This window comes from Somniosus microcephalus, chromosome 2, assembly GCF_052327205.1.
Source record: "Somniosus microcephalus isolate GS21.2 chromosome 2, FLI_Smic_1.0, whole genome shotgun sequence".
Taxonomy (NCBI): Eukaryota; Metazoa; Chordata; class Chondrichthyes; order Squaliformes; family Somniosidae; genus Somniosus; species Somniosus microcephalus.
The window spans coordinates 99,295,177-99,317,709 of NC_140988.1; the positions used below are offsets into that span (position 1 = coordinate 99,295,177).

General features: G+C 47.1%; 1 pseudogene across 1 annotated transcript in view; it reads right to left on the bottom strand.

The window, feature by feature from the left end:
* The window catches only part of LOC147122828 (uncharacterized), a 1,078,287-nt pseudogene that overhangs the window by 834,911 nt on the left and 220,843 nt on the right, over positions 1-22,533 (bottom strand). Inside the window, exon 5 of the transcript XR_015080342.1 lies at positions 2,555-2,636. The product of XR_015080342.1 is annotated as an uncharacterized LOC147122828 (transcript). The remainder of the gene's footprint in view (positions 1-2,554; positions 2,637-22,533) is intronic.

Consider the following 22,533-nt stretch of genomic DNA (forward strand, 5'->3'; position numbering starts at 1 on the left):
GATAAATTATACCGGCTGCACACATTGCATGCTCCTGTTTACTCCAAAAGTTAGAGCATCAGGCATGGACACACTGCAATGTGTACAAATCCCCCCATGAATGGTGGTGATCTGAATTTGACAAAGCCAAAACATCTGGCATAACGTGGCTGACGTATTATATGTATCTGCCAGTGAATAACCCACTGGTCTGAGCAGTTAAATACAAACCAGCATCACTCTCATCAAGACATTGTGATATTATGACGAGCAAGGGAAACTCAACTGCTGTAGGCATTGCACTAGAGTCAACACTAAGCAAATCCACTACAAAACTGCACGAGTTGCAAATCCACTAAAAAACTACCCCTTGGTCTAAGTTTGGGTTTTAGTCTTGCATTTGCTATTACACCAACATGAACATAACACAAAAATTAAGGACTTGGTTATTCCAGTAACAAATCTAGGTGGTAATACTGCAGTTGGAACCAGATTTTGGAACATAAAAACAAAGCCTCATTACTCTTGGATCCAACTGGCCACATGTACTGGCGCTGGTGGAAAGAGTGCAAGGCATAAGGGGGGCAGGTAATAATTAAACTAACATTTTTAAATTGGGCAGAATATTTTTAACACTTGTTATTAATTTGTAAATCTTTGTGCAGTAATCTAGCATGACCAAAACAATGCCTCTTGTATTAGAACCAGGAAGTTTTACATTACTGAAATCATTAAATAATAGTGAAACATTGGCCCGGATTTTGCGGTCAGCAGCGAACGAACACCGCTCACCATTCATTACGCTTACAACTGTCCACAAACTGTTCGTCCCCTACAGGGGATCTGGAACCTGTGTGAACAGGGCAAGCAACAGCGTGTCTCTGCAACCAATCAGACTGAAGAATCCTTACTAAAGCACACAGAACATGTAAGTGAGAATAACAACAGAAAATGCTGGAAATACTCAGCAGGCCAGGCAGCATCCGTGGAGAGAGAAACAGAGTTAACGTTTCAGGTCTGGGACCCTTCATCAGTTCTGATGAAGGGTCCCAGACCTGAAACATTAACTCTGTTTCTCTCTCCACTGATGCTGCCTGGCCTGCTGAGTATTTCCAGCATTTTCTGTTGTTATTTCAGATTTCCAGCATCCGCAGTATTTTGCTATTACATACTTATGTAAGTGAGAATATTTGATTCAATGTAAAATCATGTACAAAAGGTGAAATAAAGAGAGGAAAAGAAAGACGAGATTAAGAGAGATGAAACAGGAAGAAAAAGTTTTAAAAAAAATAATTTATAATTTACAAAAAATCTCCAACAATAATTAAAACCTGAAGGAAAGAGAATCCACACTTTTAAAAGTAAATTTTCAGCGCCAGAGAGGTTGTTTGGTAGTAATTAAGACTTATCATGCTGTTAAAAATTTACTTACACTTGAATGGACCAGCCCTAACTTTTTCCGGCGTGTTTAGTGTGTATCTAGTGGATAAGTAGCCCAACTTCACGCCCTTCATGTATTTGAATGCCATGTTTCTCGGTGAGATGCCGGTGTAGTGAAACTTGTGGAGGCCCAGGGCAACTTGGACAGAAACTTCCTCATTTCCGTGTTTAACTGCACATGTGCGGATGCTGGAAGTTGCTGTTCGATTTATCCCATAACAACGGTGAGCACTGTTAGCCTCACCCTTATTCCTACAACAAAGTCTAGGTCATTATTTTTCTTCTCAATTTTCAAGAATTCAAAAATATTTTTAAGATCAAACTATTACATTAATTAACTATAAAATGAATTGACTTTAAAATACACTGTACATCTCAATTTTTCATTTTTTAAACAATGCTGGGAGTTACATCATTGCAAAATGGGGTAACACAGACTGTAAAGAAACTCAATTTAAATTAGCTGAAATAGAGACATTAAGCAATGGCGCATAAACAATCTGATTACTATTGAGCATTCCAAGCAAGATGTTATCAGCACCCACTGTTTAAAAAAAATGGGCATAACCCCCAATTTTAACTCGCTTTGAACAGCGAGCGCGGGGCCGATGGGGCGACGTCAGGTTACCCAGCTCGCCAACGTTAGGCCTTGGCCATTTCAATTCCTGGGCCTTATTTAAATAGATCAAGCCTGACCTGCCCGAACTTGATGTCAATGATGTCAGGCCAGCGGGCGATCACGGCAGGAGACCGCTGCCAGGAACCTAAGGAAATGGTCCCCGCCATTATTAGATCATGAGTTTACTGTACTTGCATTTATATGGCATCTTATCACATCATCAAAACATCTCAAGGTGCTCTGCACAATTAAATACTTTTTGACCTGTTGTTATTTAAACAAATTAACAAAAACAGACTGGGAGAAGAAATACCAGTTATTCATAGTCATTGCTCTTGCTTTGGTCTATACTTTAAGAAGTATCAAAGAGGAGACTCTTAAAAAAAAAATTAAAATACCTAGAAGCAATTATGAACAACATATTTCACAGTGTCAAAAGTCATCAATGCACTGGTCCAGTGGGGTGCCATGCAAGTTATATGTAAACTGTAGTCATCATATTCCAATGTCACTTACCATAAGTTCCAATTTAACTTGATTAGTACGATGCCATTCCAGCACCTTTTCAAACAACTTGGGTTGTTCACAGGGATCATTCCTACAGGAGAAGGCTATTGATTAAAACTAGCAAGCAAATGAATTTCACAAATTAAAGCTGTACTGTTCTTAAAAAATATTTCTTTGAGAGTAGAAAGAGATCATTTCAGGTTCTCTCTCATAAGCAACTTATCATAGGTCTGTCAGGGAAATGAAGATAAATGTGCAAACTGCAACTGATTAATGGCATTAGACCCATCCTTAAAAAGCCCACTCTTAAACCTCTTTCCTCCTGAACTACTGCTACAACTCTAACCTCCCCTTCCTCTTCATGGTCTTCAGACACATTATGAGGGGAATTTTAACCACCCCAGGACGGGCAGGTCGGGGGACTTAGATGCTAAAAAATGGGGAACATGCCTACTTCCGGTTTAAACGAGGCGGGTGAGCAACTGCTCTCGAGAGGCAGGTCAGCAATTATATTATCTTAATGAGGCTGCGTGCCTCAGATTTTGGCAGCCATTTGGATTTAACGGCTGCGGGCCAAGTTTCCCAGGGCTCGGGAAACCCAACAACTAAAGGGAGGCGAGAGCTGCCGGATTCAGCAGGTAAGTGCCTTTCCAACACTGCTTGTGGGCCAGGAGGAGCAGAAGTGCTTCCCCTCAGCCCCCCAAGCTAACCTGTTGCGATCTGCCTCCCTCCCCACAATCTCCAGATGCCCTCCCCGCGATTTCTCCCTCCCTCCCTCCTCTCTGGCCCTCGGCTGTGGCCTGGAACATCAAGTTTTCCCACACGACAGCCAGACGGCCTCTCAATCTGGTCAGCTACCGGGCGGAAAACAGAGTACAAAATTTCAAATGAGGTCCTACCGTTAAATTCAGCAGAGTTTCCCAGCTGCTGACAGTCGACTCAGCTCCCGCCCCACAAATATAGGGGCCATTAATGCCACTTAACTCTGTGTCCACCTGTTCGAATGGCTTCTGTCTGGGTTTCGTTTTGCCTACAATATTGCGTGATCTATTCAAGTTTTATCTGCTTTTCTTACATTAGATTTTTTAGCTTTCACATTTTAGGCTCATGGGAGAAAGTAGTCTCCGTATGGCCTCGAGAGTTTCTTCACTAGCTTGGATATCCAGGTAAATTTTGATAATGTGCTCAGAGTTTGCAATTAAATTGGATACTAGATTTACTCCATGTCTTAATAGGATCCGTTGAGTCTTTAAAAGCAACAGAGCGACACTATCAGACCTTATCTAAATGTCAAAATAAATTCAATAAGGTAGTAAATAAACAAGTGAATGATAGTAATATACTTATAATTAAAGTAGATGCTTACTACACTATTTCCTCATATAAGAAAAATAAACAATTCACAATATAATATATAATTATCAAGCTGAATTTCTGATTAACATGATACATTTTTTTTAATTGTTTCACCAACTACAGGAGAGTATGGTTAACTAATTTGCACCAGATGGTCACTTCTCAGAACTTCTCTTCACAGTCTCCTGATCAAACTCAAAGATTGTTGAACAGCCCCAGGCCACTAGGTACCCCCAAAACAGTTACTGTAGCTCAATGGAGTTTGAACAACTGGCTCCTAGATTCAAAGGAGTTGCTAACCAGACACATCGGGGCAGAGAAGGGTGGGGGATATTCTCCTCTTTGGGGCAGAGTTCTGGCGGGGCAATACTTCAACCCACCCCTCCATATCTGCCCAAACTCTGACCCATTCTCCTGTGTTTGGGCTCTTTACGTATGCACAGTGGGCTGCCGGCAGTGTAAAGGCAGAGAATCCTGGCCATTGCAGCAACTAAAGGTCCAGCAAGAGACCTTAAAGGGGCAGCAGCTCCGGCAGATCTGAAATGCTAGAGACTGAGGCCTTCAGCAGGTAAGCCTCTGGGGCTGACTGCAGCGTGAGGAGACCACCACAAGACCCACTCCCTACACTGGGTCTTTACCTCCGCTTCCACAAGGTAGCCTTGGGAAGCAGTAAGTGGATCAAAAAGGAAATTTCACCGGGGAACCAGGCTCCACCATCCCTCTCCACTAATTGCATATTCCGGGCGAGAAGAAGCGGCCCGCAGCAATCCCGGTTGGGGCGGTGATGCACCAGTAGGCTTCACCACCTGCAGTTTCTGACATTCTCTGCCACAATTCCACCATCCCCCTCCCCCATCATGTTTGTAACAGCTCCCTACTCTAGCAAAGATGAGGAACAGAGGGAGGCAGCATGATGAGCCAAATGGGTTCCTTCTTTGCTGTAAATTTCTGATTCTGCATATCTGGACCAGTCATACAGCACATTTGTGTTTGAATAATGTGGCTCGGTTCCTGTCCCTCAAGCAAGTTTGCCCAGAGGCAGCCAAACAATTGTTGCAGCAAAATACTGTAGGAGCTGGAAATCTGAAATAAAAAAGAGAAAATGCTGGAAACACTCAGCAGGTCAGGCAGCATCAGTGATGGGAAACAGAGTTAACGGGCTCGATTTTTATAGAGGAGGCGGGTTGGGGGCGGGCCTGCTGCTTGGCAGCTTTTGGACCCACTCCTGGATGCCGCCGGACCACAGTTCTGATTTTTGCTTCATTGGCCTCGTTACGGCCACCATGTGGATCCCTCCAGGCAATTGCTTGGAGCATGTCAGTTTCTCGCATCTGATGATGTGTTTTTGGAGTAAAATTTTAAAGGGGCCATGTCCCCTTTGCAAAAAATGTAACTGGAATGATTTTGGTGCTGTATTATATAGAAAGGGGAATTGACAGCGGCTGGCATGAACACAAATAATTGAATGAAATTGCTGGTCATATTATTGCAGAAAGACATTTATGATTTTTTTATCTATCAATGTAGTAAGTGACTAAGAAATGAAAAATATGTCAGATGTGTTCCAATCATTGGCTTAGTAAAATTAATTATTTTTTCTCTTAAACGTGCTGGCTGCTGCAGGAATGGCAGCCCCAAAAGCTAAGGCTGCAGCCAGGTTCAATGAGGACTCCCTCCATGCTCTTGTGGAGGGAGTTAGAGGATGTCAGGAGGTCCTCTTCCCTGGAAATGGAAGGAGGAAGCCTCCACAGCAAACCAAGGCAGCTTGGCTGCAAATTGCTGAGGAGGTGAGTTCGAGGTTTGTATGCAGACGCACATGAGTTCAGTGTCGAAAAAGGTTTAATGATCTGCTGAGATCACCTAAAGTGTGGCCTCTGTGTTCTGGGAGATGGAAGTTCAAGAGTGAGGACTCAGGGCGAATGCCATGTAGAATGTTGGTGGTGACACTGAGTGCTTTAGTAGATAGATGATGCCTGGGGTTTTGAGAATGCTGGACTTATATTCATCTCCATGTGCCAGCCACCTGTGGTTGAAGCGTAAGCTTACACGAATCTGGCACAATATGGCCAGCAATGTGGTCGCCTGCTGCTGGATTGGCCACATCCGACCCCGCAAAGCATCGCTCCCCATCCTCTTCCTCTTGCTCCGAGGAGGCTGTGTGCTAAGCTACTTGTTCATGCGGCAGCACTAAGCCGCGCTGCTGTGCGATGTTGTGCAGGGCACAGCAGACAGCAACGACTCGGGACACCCCGGCTGGTGCATACTACAAGGCTCCTCCAGATCTGGCTAGGCATTGGAAGTGCATTTTGAGCAAGCCGATGGTTTGCTCGATGATGCTTCTGGTGGATATGTGGCTCAAATTGTACCGCTCCTCAACATCATTTGATGGCCTTCTCATCGGTGTCATAAGCCACTTTTTCAAGGGATAGCCCTCGTCGCCAAGAAGCCATTCGGAAAGTTGGTTTGGCGGACAGAAGAGCTGAGGCACAGTAGACTGGTGTAGGATGAAGGAGTCATGGTAACTGCCAGGGTACTTTGCGCAAACATGCATGATGATCTTCCTGTGGTTACTCACCAGCTGGACGTTCAGGGAGTGGAATCCCTTGCGGTTGACAAATACAGCTGGGTTGTGATGGGGTGCCCTAATGGCTACATGTGTGCAGTCAATGACCCCCTGCACCATTAGCAAGCCTGCCATATTGGCAAAGCCAACCACACGCACCGTCACATTTGGGCCATCCATGGAGAAGTGGATATAATTGTGGGCCTTTGCAAAGAGGGCATCGGTGACCTGCGTGATGCAGGTGTGTGTGGCCAACTGGAAGATGCCGCTTATGTCTGCAGCTGATCCCTGGAAGGAGCCCAAAGCAAAGAAGTTGAGTGCAGTGGTGACTTTGATAGCAACTGGTAAGGAGTGTCCACCCGCTCCTCTGGGCTCCAGGTGTTGGTGCAGCATTGCGCAGATGTCAGTGTCTACGTCTCTTGAAAGTCTCAGCCTCCTTTGGCACTGCTGCTCAGTCATGCTGAGGAAGCTGATCCTCTGCCTGTAAACCTTGTGTTGGGTGTATGTCCTGCAGCGAGGTGCAGTCTTGCGCTGAGGCCCTCTGACCCTGTGCATCATCAGGTGGGTGAGGAGGAGGTTGGCGCTCCTGGTGCTGGTGCTGCTTTTGTGGCTGGTTGTGGTGCTGCCGCGGCTGCTCTTCCTCCGAATCTGACAACCAGGATGAGAGGATATAAATGTTTCCCTTCCCGTAGCTATAGATTTCACTTGAGGCAAGTAGCTTGCAAGCGCACACTAGAAGTGGCCTGAAATTATTCCTATCAGGTCACACTGCAGATGGCTGTCAGCTTGAACAGTCAAGGCCAGTAGATTTGCAAAATCTTATCCCAAACCTCCATCAACAAAGTTGTTGCATTTGAATGTCAGCCATGTTACAGGAGCGCTTTTAAAGTGCTGCACCAATTACAGGTACAGGTAGACTATCCTTTATCCGAAAACCTCGGGACCAGCCGAGTTTCGGATAAAGGAGAATTTCGGATTTCGGAAGGTGGGTCGGCGGGGGTCCGCGGGGGGGTCGGCGGGGGGTCGTGCGCACGACTTACGCTGACGCTCAGCGTAAGTCAGTCGGGGTCGGCGGGGGTCGGGGCCGGCGGGGTCCGCGGGGGGGTCGGCGGTTGTCGGGGCTGGCGGGGTCGGCGGTTGTCGGGGCTGGCGGGGTCCGCGGGGGGGTCGGCGGGGGGGATCGGCGGTTGTCGGCGCTGGCGGGGTCGGCGGTTGTCGGGGCCGGCGGGGGGGGTCGGCGGTTGTCGGGACCGGCGGGGTCCGCGGGGGGGTCGGCGGTTGTCGGGGCCGGCGGGGTCGGCGGGGGGTCGTGCGCACGACTTACCCTTTATCCGAACTTCCAAAACCGGAACCCTCTAAAAACCGAAGGTTTTTTCATTCGTACGCACGACTTACGCTGAACGAAAAAACCTTCGGTTTTTAGAGGGTTTCGGTTTTCGGAAGTCCGGATAAAGGGTAGTCTACCTGTACTACAAATCATGTCCTCCAGCAACTCGTCTCCTTGCAGCTGGCCTGTTTTTGACAAGATGGGAAACAGGAGCCAGAGGCACGAAAATGGGAAACCACTATCAAAATAGGATTAGCAAGGCAGTTAACAGGCTCTTAACTGCCTTATCTACCTGTCCTACTGGTTCCAGTTGGGTCAGTTTGGGAGCGGCTAAACAGACACTCACAAAAATCAGGTGGGGGTGGGATGGAGGCGGTTTGGGTGTCTGAAGCCATTTCTTCCAATTTTTGCTACAGACCTGCCTCCAAACCCGCCTCCTCAGGGCTATTAAAATCAAGCCCAATGTTTCAGGTTGGTGACCTTTCACCAGTACTGATGAAAGGTCATTGAGAACATGACTACTGACTGAAAATGGAGTCAGTAATCAGACTGAATGCTACAAAAGGAAATGACCAAAGCTAATTAAGCCATGAAGGTTTATAGAAACAATACATTCCTTACCAAGGACAGTAGACAAGCCATCGAGATGACAAAACAACTCAATGAAGGGGGCATAAGATGTTCTGCCTTGTCTGGACCTATGTGCGACTCTTTGTTAGCAAAGACCCGAGAAGCTAGGGAATAAATGATCGATCTGGCATGTCTAGGTGCCAGTGCATTATTGATTTGCAGGTGATCAAGGTGAGGTGATTGACACCAGAAGGGCTGAACTCTTTTTATATGTGTTAGTTAGACTGTTCAATAGAACTGAGCAGATTTCTTTGTAACTTAAAGATATACAGGATAGTGTTTTTGTCTTTAAAGTTCAGTCCTCAGGCCTTAGTTCTTAGTATTTTTTTAATTCATTCATGGGATGTGGGCGTCACTGGCAAGGCCAGCATTTATTGCCCATTCCTAAGCTTTTATAGATATGTGAAGAGAAAAAGATTGGTGAAGTCAAGCGTGGGTCCCTTACAGTCAGAATCAGGGGAATTTATAATGGGGAACAAAGAAATGGCAGACCAATTAAATACATTTTTTGGTTCTGTCTTCAGAAAGGAGGACACAAATAACCTCCCAGAGATGTCGGGGAACATAGGGTCTGAAGAAAGGGAGGAACTGAAAGAAATCAGTATTTGTAGGGAAATGGTGTTAGGGAAATTGATGCGATTGAAGGCGGATAAATCCCCAGGGCCTGATAATCTACATCCTAGGCTACTTAAGGAAGTGGCCCTAGAAATAGTAGATGCATTGCTGATCATGTTCCAACATTCGATGGAATCTGGAACAGTACCCATGGATTAGAGGGTAGCTAATGTTACCCCACTATTCAAAAAAGGTGGTAGAGAGAAAATGGGGAATTACAGACCGGTAAGCCTGACATTGGTAGTGGGGAAAATACTAGAGTCCATTATAAAAGATGTAATAGCAGAGCACTTGGAATACAGTGACAGGATCGGACAAAGTCAACATGGATTTACAAAAGGTAAATCGTGCTTGACTAATCTACTGGAATTTTTTGAGGATGTAACTGGTAAAACAGAAAAGGGAGAACCAGTGGATGTGGTGTATTTGGACTTTCAGAAGGCTTTTGATAAGGTCCCGCATAAGAGATTAGCGTGTAAAGTTAAGGCACATGGGATTGGGGGCAAGGTATTGACTTGGATAGAGAACTGGTTGGCAGACAGAAAGCAAAGAGTTGGAATAAACGGCTCTTTTTCCGAGTGGCAGGCAGTGACTAGTGGGGTGACTAGTGGACCCCAGCTATTCACAATATATATTAATGATCTAGACAAGGGAACTAGATGTAATATCTCCAAATTTGCAGACGACACAAAGCTGGGTGGGCGTGTGTGCTGTGAGGAGGATGCCGAGAAACTCCAGGATGATTTGGACAGGTTGGGTGATTGGGTAAAAGCATGGCAGATGCAATATAACGTGGATAAATGTGAGGTTATCCACTTTGGTGGCAAAAACATGAAGGCAGATTATTATCTGAATGGCAATAGATTGGGAGAAGGAGAAGTGCAACGAGACCTGGGTGTCCTTGTGCACCAGTCGCTGAATGTAAGCATGCAGGTGCAGCAGGCGGTTAAGAAGGCAAATGGTATGTTGGCCTTCGTAGCGAGAGGGTTTGAGTACAGGAACAAGGATGTCTTGCTGCAGTTGTACAGGGCCTTGGTGAGACCACACCTTGAGTATAGTGTGCAGTTTTGGTCGCCTTATCTGAGGAAGGATGTTCTTGCCATGGAGGGAGTTCAGCGAAGATTCACCAGGCTGATACCTGGGATGGCAGGAATGACGTATGAGGAGAGATTGGGATGATTGGGCTTGTACTCGCTGGAGTTTAGAAGAATGAGAGGGGATCTCATTGAAATTTATAAAATTCTAACAGGACTAGACAGACTAGATGCAGGAAGGATGTTCCTGATGGTGGGGGAGTCCAGAACCAGGGGTCACAGTCTAAGGATAAAGGGGTAAGCCGTTTAGGATTGAGATGAGGAGGAATTTCTTCACCCACAGAGTGGTGAGCCTGTGGAATTCTCTGCCACACAGGGCAGTTGAAGCCAATTAATTAAATATATTCAAGAAGCAGTTGGATATATTTCTTAAGGCTAAAGGGATCCAGGGGTATGAGGAGAAAGCAGGGACCGGGTACTGAAGTTGGATGATCAGCCATGATCGCAATGGCGGAGCAGGCTCGAAGGGCCGAATAGCCTACTCCTGCTCCTATCTTCTATGTTTCTATGTTAATTTAATTGCCCTTAAGAAGGTGGTGATGAGCCGCCTTCTTGAACTGCTGCAGTCAGTGTGGTGAAGGTACTCTCACGGTGCTGTTTGGGAGGGTATTCCAGGATTTTGACCCAGTGACGATGAAGCAACGGCAATATATTTCCAAGTCAGGATGGTGTGTGACTGGGAGGGGAACTTGCAGATGATGGTGTTCCTGTGCGCCTGCTGCCCTTGTCCTTCTAGGCAGTAAAGATCGTGGGTTTGGGAGGTGCTGATGAAGAAGCCCTGCCGAGTTGCTGCAGTGAATCTTGTAGATGGTACACACTGCAGCCACGGTACGCTGGTGGTGGAGGGAGTGAATGTTTAAGGTGGTCGATGGGGTGCCAATCAAGCGGGCTGCCTTGTCGTGGATGGTGTCAAGTTTTTTGACTGTTGTTGGAGCTGCACTCATCCAGGCAAGTGAAGAGTATTCCATCACACTCCTTACTTGTGCCTTGTAGATGGTGGAAAGGCTTTGGGGAGTCAGTAGGTGAGTCACTCACTGCAAAATACCCAGCCTCTGACCTGCTCTTGTAGCCACGGAATTTATTTGGCTGGTCGAGATAAATATCTGGTCAATGGTGACCCCCAGGATATTGATGGTGGGGGATTCGACGATGGTAATGTCGTTGAATGTCCAGAGGCGGTGGTTAGACTCTCTCTTGTTGGACATAGTCATTGCCTGGCACTTGTGTGGTGTGAATGTTACTTGGCACTTATCAACCCAAGTCTGAATGTCATCCAGGTCTTGCTGCATGTGGGCACGGACTGCTTCATTATGAGGAGTTGTGAATGCAATTGAACACTGTGCTATCATCAGCGAACATCCGCACTTCTGACCTTATGATGGAGGGTCATTGATGAAGCAGCTTAAGATGGTTGGGCCTAGGACACTGCCCTGAGGAACTCCTGCAATGATGTCCTGGCGCTGAGATGATTTAGTTCTGGTTCTTTTAGTAGGTGTAGGAATTCTTTGGCTAATACATGTAAAAGGTATTGTTGTAAAATTGGAAAATGCATCTCAGACAGAGAGAGAAAAAGATTAAAAAGTTGTGATTGTATGGCCATATAGGTTTGACATGTTGATGTGCACATTTCCCTGAGATCAAGGACCATGAGTATTAAGCCAGCTCATCCAGATACAGGTACCAGCATGGAAGGTGAATCTACCCAAGAACAAAGGATCCAGAAGGAACACATACCACCTCAACAGATAGAGCTTCATCACCCTGAGGGCTCAGAAGGCTAACACCATCCTCCCAGAGGAAGACAAGCCAACCAGTTCATCCACGCCAGCTCAATAGGACAAAGTCATACAAGTTCTGGAAACATTGCTAACCATAAGCATATAAACTTTAATCTATTCAGTAGAGTGGCTATCTAACACTGTTAACTTGTCAGCTCTCTAAGGAGTCTAATTCTAAATGAACCTCATTAATTTATATTAATCTCAAACACTGGTCTCAACTGTAATTTTATAATCAGCAAGCAATTAATGCTGAATTACAGTGACATAACTGAACTGCCCTGTAACCTGTTATTTATTTTGACAATTAACTCTAATTATTTGTATACTCAATGCTTAAGTGCTTCTAACTATCATTCTACGGTTAATAAACAAATGTTAGTTCATGTGTTAGTTGTCTGATTTCTTTAATAATTGGCAAGAAAGGGATAATTCATTTGTTCACTCAGTAGATTATGCAGATCCTGACGGGAGGTTATTCGAGTAAATGTTAATATAATCTGAACTGGTCGATGAAAAACAGTTCAGTGAGCCAAATTTAGGAGTCATTGGGGTGAAAATTCATCTGCGCCAACAGAATTGCCGGTGTCACTGGCAACTCGAGTTAACAACCGCAGAAATTGCCCACAGCGCTAACATTGGAAAATTGGCTCTGGAGGTTGGCGATGTGGAGCGCAGCGCTAAGTTACCGTGCAACACCCTCCTGGTGGCGATAATGGAGGCCTCTGGCCCAAAGTTCCCGTACGCAGTCGGCGTTGCTGCGTCTTACAGCCTCTGGGAGCAAGGTTGTGGAGTTCGCAAGGCATTGTGGGCAATTAAAGGGGCTATGAATTATAGGGGCAATACATTCAAAACTAATAAATAATTAAAATCAAGTGAAAAAATGCATTTTCAGCCCTTACCGCCTTTCAAAATAAACATAAACATTAAAAATAATTCCCAAATGGCAGTTTTCTAAAGCTGAATTGTCTTCCACGCCTAAAAAAAAGGTAAAAGTGCTTCAGCACTAACACAGATGGCTCAGCAAGCCAGGGAAGGGGCACCCGTGGTCTCATACGCAGCAGTCCAGCTTTGTGCAAGATGTCAACACTGTAAGAGAGGTCCTCAACCCACAGGGGCCAGGAGCCCGCCAGAAAGAAGGATGTGGGACCACATCACCAAGGCCGTCACTGCCAGCAGTGTCGCCCCCACCATTTGGCTCCAGTGCCCAAAGAAGCTACATGAACTCAGACCACTGGTCAAGGTCAGTGAATGCATCTTCAAAAGCCGTCTCCTACCAAATGCATCGACACTGTATCAATCAAAAGGCACGTCTCCCATTCCTAGCCTCACCTCACCCCCTTAGAGGAGACGACTGAGGCCATGCTTGGCAAGGGCATGGCTGAGCCCTTGGCCAGTGGCAGGGCTGCAAGGGTACAAGATGTTGGTATCATCATACGTTATCCTCCTTATCGCATGTGTGATGAAATGTGCCATTCATCACTCATCTGTATTCTCTGTGTGATTGTGCCTGTGACTGTGGTTTAGTTTCAGTTTCATTTCCCTTACCTCAGTTCCGTTTCCTCACCTTGTATTGTATTGTGTGTAGGGCTCCGCCCATACCTGGCCCCTATGTAAGCAGGCTCAGCGTGCCTCACATCCAGTACTGCAGACCTCTGGATGGAAGACACCTCTCCACTGTGTGTTACCTTCTAAGTTAATAAAAGCCTTGCTTTGTTCCGCTAACATTGAGTCTCGGATTTATTGAGGCACATCAATTTTATTAACTTACTTTTCAACACAATGGATCAACTCTTGAAACCCGAACGTTTGGATTTGGACCAGCATGCTTCGGACGCATTGGCACGCTTCGGACACTGGTTTATGTGTATGGAATTCTTCCTGGACAATTCCGCAGCCGTCACAGGCGCTACGGACGCTGAAAGTATGAAACTCGGAATCCTGCGGAATTGGGTAAGCCACAGGGTTTACCCCCTCATCCAAGACGCCGACACGTACCCGGTCGCCTGTGACATCTTAAAGGCGCATTACCAGCAGCCTACAAATGAGGTGTATGCTAGGCATCTGCTCGCTACTCGTGCACAGCGACCTGGGGAATCGCTGGATGAGTTCCTAGTCACCCTGAAAACGCTTGGCAAAGACTGCAAGTGCCAAGATGTAAAAGCCACAGTGTACACTGACGAGCTTGTTCGCGATGCCTTCATCACAGGCCTCAGCTCTACTTACATCCGGCAGAGACTGCTGGAAAAAACGGGATTGGACCTGAAACAGGCTGTGGACACAGCGCGATCCCTGGATGTGGCCCAGAGAAACTCGGACGCCTACTCTTCAGCCCGCGCCGCCCACGCCGCCACGTGTGCACCAAGGGCGCCGCCATCTTGGAAGGCATCTTCCCCGCCCGGCAGCCCGACACCGTCGGGGTCCCGCTCTCCCCCCAGAAGCCAAACGACAGCCGCGACGCGTCGGGGACCCAACTGCTACTTCTGCAGGCAGTCGAAGCACACCAGAAACCTGTGCCCGGCGAAAGGCACCACCTGCTTTAAGTGTGGTAAGAAGGGGCACTTCGGGAAGGTGTGCAGAGGGAACCCCGCTGGAAAACCCGCCACCGCCGCGTGTGCGCCGTGGGAGCGGCCATCTTGGACGCCATCTTGCCCGACCTCGTGGGGTCCGCCATCTTGTGAGCAGACAGTGTGGATGCCATCTTGTCTCGATCAGGGCCCTACAGTGGCATCGGTCACAGTGGACCAGACCAGGCCGCACCCGCTATCCAAATCAATGGTTGACATCGAGGTAAACGGGTGCGGGGTTAAATGTTTAATTGACAGTGGAAGCACGGAGAGTTTTATCCACCCTGAACTAGCACAACAGCTCTCCCTAAAGGTGGTCCCTACTCGGGGTACCATCTCTATGGCTGATAAAACCCAGACATCGACCATTATGGGTTACTGCACGGTACAATTGTCCGTTAACGGAACTGTATACGATAATTTTAAAGTACTAATCATGAAGAATCTATGTGCGAGCGTGATCTTGGGCCTGGATTTCCAGTGCCACCACCAAAGCATCACGCTCAATTACGGTGGTTTCCAGCCGCCCCTCACAGTGTGCGGTCTGGCTACCCTGAAGGTAAAGCCGCCTTCGCTATTCGCGAACCTTACCCCTAACTGCCGGCCAATAGCGACCAAAAGGAGGAGGTACAGCTGGGAGGACAGGTGGTTTATCGCGACCGAGGTAGACAGGCTCCTGAAGGAGCGCATTATTGAACGCAGCAACAGCCCGTGGCGCGCCCAAGTGGTGGTGGTAAGGGGTAGCGAGAAGAAACGGATGGTGATCGACTATAGCCAAACGATCAACAGGTACACCCAACTAGACGCCTACCCGCTACCCCGCATATCAGAAATGGTGAACCAAATCGCCCAATACCGGGTGTTCTCCACCATCGACCTCAAGTCAGCGTACCACCAGCTCCCTATCAGACCAGAGGACCGCCCGTACACCACCTTCGAGGCGAACGGACGCCTCTACCAATTCCTCAGAGTCCCCTTTGGGGTGACGAATGGGGTCTCGGTCTTCCAGAGGGAGATGGACCGCATGGTCGATGACCACCACTTGCAGGCAACCTTCCCCTACCTCGACAACGTCACCATCTGCGGTCACAACCAGCAGGATCACGACTCGAACCTCGAGAGGTTCCTGAAAACCGCACAAAAACTCAACCTCACTTACAACGAGGACAAGTGCGTTTACAACACCACGCGCCTCTGCATACTAGGCAGTGTGGTGGAGAATGGGGAAATCGGACCAGACCCCGACCGATTGAGCCCCCTACGGGAGCTGCCCCTGCCCAACACTCCCAAAGCCCTGAAAAGGTGCCTGGGGTTATTTTCTTATTATTCCCAATGGGTTCCCAACTACTCCGACAAAGCCCGCCCCCTCTTGAAAGCATCCTCTTTTCCGCTCTCTGCTGAGGCCCACGCCGCCTTCAAAAGCATTAAGCGGGATATTGAGCGGGCCACACTACAGGCAGTGGACGAGAACACTCCCTTTCAAGTGGAAAGTGATGCGTCTGACTTTGCCTTGGCGGCCACCCTCAACCAGGCGGGGCGGCCCGTAGCATTCTTCTCGAGGACCCTCCAAGGGCCCGATATCAGACACTCCTCCGTGGAAAAGGAGGCCCAAGCCATCGTGGAGGCAGTGCGCCACTGGCGCCACTACCTAGCCGGCAAACGCTTCACCCTACTTACCGACCAGCGGTCGGTAGCGTTTATGTTCAATAATAAACAGAGGGGGAAGATTAAAAATGATAAGATTCTTAGGTGGCGGATCGAGCTCTCCACCTTCGATTATGACATCATTTACCGGCCAGGGGCCCTTAACGAATCCCCCGACGCCCTCTCACAAGGGATGTGTGCCAGCGCCACCGGGGATCGGCTACAGACCCTCCACAACGACCTCTGCCACCCAGGGGTCACGCGGCTGTTCCACTTCATAAAGTCCCGTAACTTACCCTACTCGATTGAGGAAGTTCGGTCTCTGACCAGGAACTGCCGCACTTGCGCTGAGTGCAAGCCTCGGTTCTACCGCCCAGATAGAGCCCACTTAATCAAAGCTACACGGCCCTTTGAGCGGCTCAGCTTAGACTTCAAGGGCCCCCTCCCGTCCGTCGACCGCAATGTTTACTTCCTGAACATTGTGGACGAATACTCCCGTTTCCCATTCGCCTTCCCCTGCCCAGACATGACCAGCGCCACGGTCATTAAATGCCTCAACAGCCTGTTCTGCCTGTTCGGTATGCCGAGCTACATCCATACGGATAGGGGGGTGTCCTTCATGAGTGTAGAGCTACGCCAGTACATGCTGTCCAGGGGGATCACCACGAGCCGTACCACCAGCTACAACCCCCGGGGTAACGGTCAAGTGGAGCGAGAGAACGGGACAGTATGGAAAGCAGTCACTCTAGCTCTAAGGACCAAGGGCCTCCCTATCTCCCGCTGGCAGGAAGTCCTCTCAGATGTGCTCCATTCGATACGGTCACTATTGTGTACTGCCACTAATGCCACGCCTCATGAACGAATGTTTGTCTTTCCCCGGAAATCCACCTCAGGCGTATCCATGCCGTCATGGCTCTCCACCCCAGGTCCGGTATTCGTGCAAAGGCATGTGAGGGGCCACAAGACGGACCCTCTCGTGGAGTCAGTGCACCTACTCCACGCCAACCCCCAATACGCGTATGTCCGGCACGCCGACGGAAGGGAGGACACGATGTCCATAAAAGACGTCGCCCCAGCCGGTAACGACAACAACCACGACAACAGCAGCAACAACGATCACAGCAACTCTTACCCACCCACTACTCTTTCATCACCCCCGGAAGAACATCGACCAACGGTACCCCCACCAACTACCCCTTCAACAACCCTGGCGGCGCCCCCGGCAGAGACCCAGGAGGCCACCGGGGACACCCAGCCGACACCCGCGGCACCACAACAGCCACGTCAGTCACAGAGGGCTATCAAACCCCCGAACAGACTAAATCTATAGAAGGGGTGAATGTGATGAAATATGCCATTCATCACTCATCTGTATTCTCTGTGTGATTGTGCCTGTGACTGTGGTTTAGTTTCAGTTTCATTTCCCTTACCTCAGTTCCGTTTCCTCACCTTGTATTGTATTGTGTGTAGGGCTCCGCCCATACCTGGCCCCTATGTAAGCAGGCTCAGCGTGCCTCACATCCAGTACTGCAGACCTCTGGATGGAAGACACCTCTCCACTGTGTGTTACCTTCTAAGTTAATAAAAGCCTTGTTTTGTTCCGCTAACATTGAGTCTCGGATTTATTGAGGCACATCAGCATGCACCTCTTGCTTTCCCACCCTCCCCTCACCATAACTGCACCCTTGTGCCTTCCTCATTTTGCACACCCAAGCAATGCAGGCTGCCCAGCCAGTAGTTAACCAAGGAGAGGGAGAGGAGAGTGAAGAAGAAGAACGTCACTTGATTTGACACTCCAAGCCACCAGCTCCTCAAGGTCGGCCAGCAAGGCCATTTGCAGTGTCCCCACTAAAAGTCAGCAGCCTTCCACCAGCCATGCTGCAACCACTGGGGTAGCACTGCATGACATCAGTAGGATAGGCAAAGGCACACACAAGAAAGTCTCGAAGAGAATGCATAAGGGTGATGAGTTGATTTCTTGATGTCATATTGAATGGATAGATGTATAAAGTTTGATTGGAAAGTTTGCTTTGTGGTGGCTTTTATTTCAGCATCGTGGCCAAGAGGATGCTGTGATGGTCAGTAACAGAGGGAAGGTAAGGTGTAGGACAAATGTTGAAAGGGGAATTGGGGTTGTGGTCACTGGTACCGCAGGCGGATGATTCCATCCTGGATATCTTGGCCACAAAGGGGCTATCTGGGATGCATCCTTCCATCTGCTTCCTCCTCTTCTGCTTCCTCCTCTTTGGCTGCCTCCTCTTCGGTGTCTTCCTTTTCCCTCTGTGAGCGGATACTGTAAATCTGAAATGACAGCATAAAGAGTCATAGAGAGCTCAGGCAACATCTCGACCTGAGATGTGAACTCTGTTTCTCTCTCCACGGATGTTGCCTGACTTGTTGAGTACTTGCAGCATTTTCTGTCTTCTCGGAGGTCTTCCTTTACCATCCAAGGCCTTGCAAGCATCCAGCAGCACTCCCTACACACTTAAAAAACTTTTAACTACTGTTGTAGCAAACTACTACTTCAATAAAATCCAAAAAAAACAGTCCAATTCAGCGCTACGGTCGAAGTTCGGATTTGTGACATTAAGTCGACGTTGCACGCCGGCTGATGTCACCACACCACTAATTATTTCTCCAGGGTGCTGCCAGTTACTGGCAGTGCAAAGGGAGGGACGAAAATGGCGGCCTCCATTTTCTGCTGGGAAATGCCACCAGCTGCTGAAAGAGCGGCGGCCAGCATTTTGGCACTACAGAGTGGCGCTGAGGAGATGAGTTTCTAGTCCATTAACTCCTAGGCATAGGCTGGGTGGTAAGCCCCAGAAAGTTCCTTGACAAGGCAAAGGGGTTAAGGAGTTGTTTTGTGCCCTTGCTGAATATTGGCCCAGAAATTAGGTTCGGGGGCTTGCCGCGCATGCAAGCCCCCAATGTGCACTTACCCGTCGCGCCTGCCGTTCTGCTCCCGGGACGCTTGCAATTCCTGTTTTCAGTTGATTACTCCTGGGCAGCGTCTGATGTCACGCCACCCAGGAGTACAGCCAGCGCGAAGCCTCGAGTGCGGAGTCTAAGTTAGACACGCCCCTTGAGGTCTCCTTAACATAGGCCACGCCCCCAATTTTTAACACAAGCTGCAAAGCAATTTTACATGCAGAGCACCATTTTAAATAAATTTTTTGTATTTTTATTAATCTTTAGGTAACTTTTATAAAGTTTTAAATACTTTTACATTATTTTGAAGAATGTAAAGTAGTTTTAAACAGAATTAAAGCGTAGTTATTTTGATGAGCCGGCTGGGATCACGTGGGCACTGGGCAACCAATGGGAGGTTGCAAAAGTTCATTCATGAGTTTGATAGTAAGAACTGTCAAACTCATGAAAACTCAGGGCGCCCAAAACAGCACTTAAACTACAAATAAAAGTTAAAAAAACATCCCACTAAATAAATGAACTATGAATAACTGTAAAAAAAACTATTTTAAACAATTAATCAAATTTTTAAAAAAAATTTTGTTAACAAATCGGGTCTAAAAATACACTTACCTTACTGTAAATTCTTTAAAAATAATAAACCTGTGGGAAAAAAATTCTAAATTGTATTAATAGACCACTTACCTGTAAAACTAAGTACTTACGTCTGTTTTTTTCAAGCGTAAAAACCGGAGGCCTTTACGCACGGGCAACTCTTTACAAAAAAATGAATTTCAGCGCACACGCGCTGCCTGATACGTCGCACGCGTTCCGCCTCTTAACCCCTTGGTTTAGAGGACAGGAAATGCTGGTTTTCAGCGCATGCACTGTGCATCCTGAAAACCGGCACTTCCATCCGGCCCACGCATGAGTACCCCGTCCGTACTCACGCGTTGGGACCGGAATTACTGGCTCATTATTGTCAGGATATTAATCCCAGTGTTTTTACAATGGGGACTCAGTTTAATATTTCAGTCAAAAGACAGCAGTTCTGACAATACAGTACTAGGTTAGTACTGCAGCAACATGTCAACCTAGATTATGTGCTACATAATATACCTAATAAATAAAATAAAAATTCTCAGAACATTTCAGTGTTTTATACAGTTTAAACCATTAAATAAAATTTCTGAGCAAATGAAGTTATGTTGGAATTACTATTTTTTGTGTTATTGAGAGGACTACTATTTGTGACAGGGTCTCAAGGGTACATTTGAGGTACTTTAAAATCTTGAGCTCAGACATTGCTGGAATCAGTCAGTTAGACCGAGACTTAAGGAGAATGATTACCTATTCAATTAAAAACGCAACAGTAAGAAAAAGCTCCTTGGTACTGCATTATAGCAACAAGAGCTTCATCAAAAACTATAAATCCACCATGGGAAGTAAGAGGGAGAAAAACTATCATGTAAATAACTAACAAATTGAAAGAAGATTTTCTGGAGGAAGGAGGATACACAGAAGAATAAACAGTTAAATTAAATTCTTGTAACTACTGCAAATCCACCATGGAAGGTAAAGTAAGAAATTATAATGTAAATAACTGAAGTTAAGAGTTTTAGGATGTAAAAACAATGTTACTTTATTTTAAGCAAATCTTGTAAAGTAGTAGTAAATAGCATTACAAATACAACTGAGGCCCTGTGTAATAAAATGACCTCATGTCTGTCACGTGATATATCGCTTCAGTAAATCTGATTGATTACAGCGATCAGTAAACCACTTTGGCTCCAGCAGGATGAAGGTAAGTACCAGTAACCTGGACCGCCTGTGAGCAATGCCACAGGAGATCTACTTGTACGTTCTCTAACAGAAAGGCTTCTTTTAAAAAAAGTACCGATTTAAATTTTGTTAACATTCGGAAATTTCTACTCAAAAAACAGTTGTTAACCAGAACAATTCTTACAGCTGTTTCCAATGGCAGAATATAATCTCACCCCACAATAGTAGTTGCTTGTACATTTTTAGGCTTTACTTAGATATTTTTCTTGTGCTTTGTGCCAACAAACATTCCCATATACAAACCCGCACTTTACAAGATCATCAAAGTTTATATTCTCAATGTCTATTAATGTAACATTCAAGGGGTTAAACAAAAACCCTGGTTCCTATGTTTAGCTTATTGGTCATGAGACAAGGGTTCTTTTAATCGCAGAGAAAATATTTTGTCAGACTATGGTGTACGTTTTAAACAATGAAACAGCTTTATTAAATATTACAGATAAGTAGCAGCAAGTCTTTACACAAGCCTCCATCCAGTCTGACCTCATTATCTCTCTCACCATTGACAGATCGCTTCTGTCATCTCTACTTCACCTGCCATCTCTTCCATCAGCATGGATGCCCTTTATACTCTCTCACCTTGATCCTCAGAATCCTTCTACGATCAGCCCCAACACCAGCAGCACCAGGCACACCAGCAGCACCAACAACAACCACACCATCATCTCCGCAGTCATCTGATGCTGCACATGATAGAGGGCATCAGCACCCGACCACATTGCTGCCCAGAAGGCCAGGGATGGCCTCACCGTGGCCAGATTTACTTCACTTGATGCTGTACACCCAGGCTGCCACATGATGCGCCAGGTTGGCACCACCCTGCCCCAACACCATAAGCCATCCCTACAATGCCCAAGCCATTCCTTTCACACTCATCACCATTGCGGGGGGTACCGCTATGTCTCACCGTTCACTGCAACTCACTAAGCCACTTCCAAAGGTGCACACAAATCTGTCCAAGAACGCAAAGTGTTGAAAATAAAGGTTTCAATGTTTGACACCACATTAACAGAAACTTTACATGAGCATTGCATGAAACACCCTTACCGCCTACCCTTGTGTGTTGTTAGTTGGTATGATTGCATTAGGATGAGGGTGAGTGTGAGGGGTGGCTAGTGAGATGGGGATGTGATAATGTAGATAGAGAGAGAGGGATGAGTGGAGGTGCAAGTTAGGTTGGTGTGAGTAAGGATGTGCAGGAGTAGGGTAGGGAAGGCAGAGTGATGGGCATGTGATGAGAGTCACAGCAGTATGAGGTTGAGTATGGCTTTGTACTAACGTTTCGTGATCTACTGAGATCATTGAAACGTTAGCGGCACTGAACCCAGGTCCTCCAGACCACATCCTTGCTTGTGCCCTCCTCTGCAATGTGCAACCAGGTTGTATTGATCTCCTGGGGAGGTCTTTTCCGCCCATGGGAAGGGAAGAGGACCTCCCTGCGTGCTGCGACTCCCTCCAAAAGCATATGGAGGGAGTCATGGGAGAGCCTGGGTGCAGCCCTGCACCACTGTGCAGTGCTCGTCAGTGTTTGCAGCACCTCACTGCTGTAGAACACTGACATCACAAATGTCAAAATAAAGTGGGCCATGGTCCCTTTAAGGAAACCGGCTGATGACGTGTCATCAAATGACGTTACCAGACCCGCTTCCTCTAATTGGCCGGCAA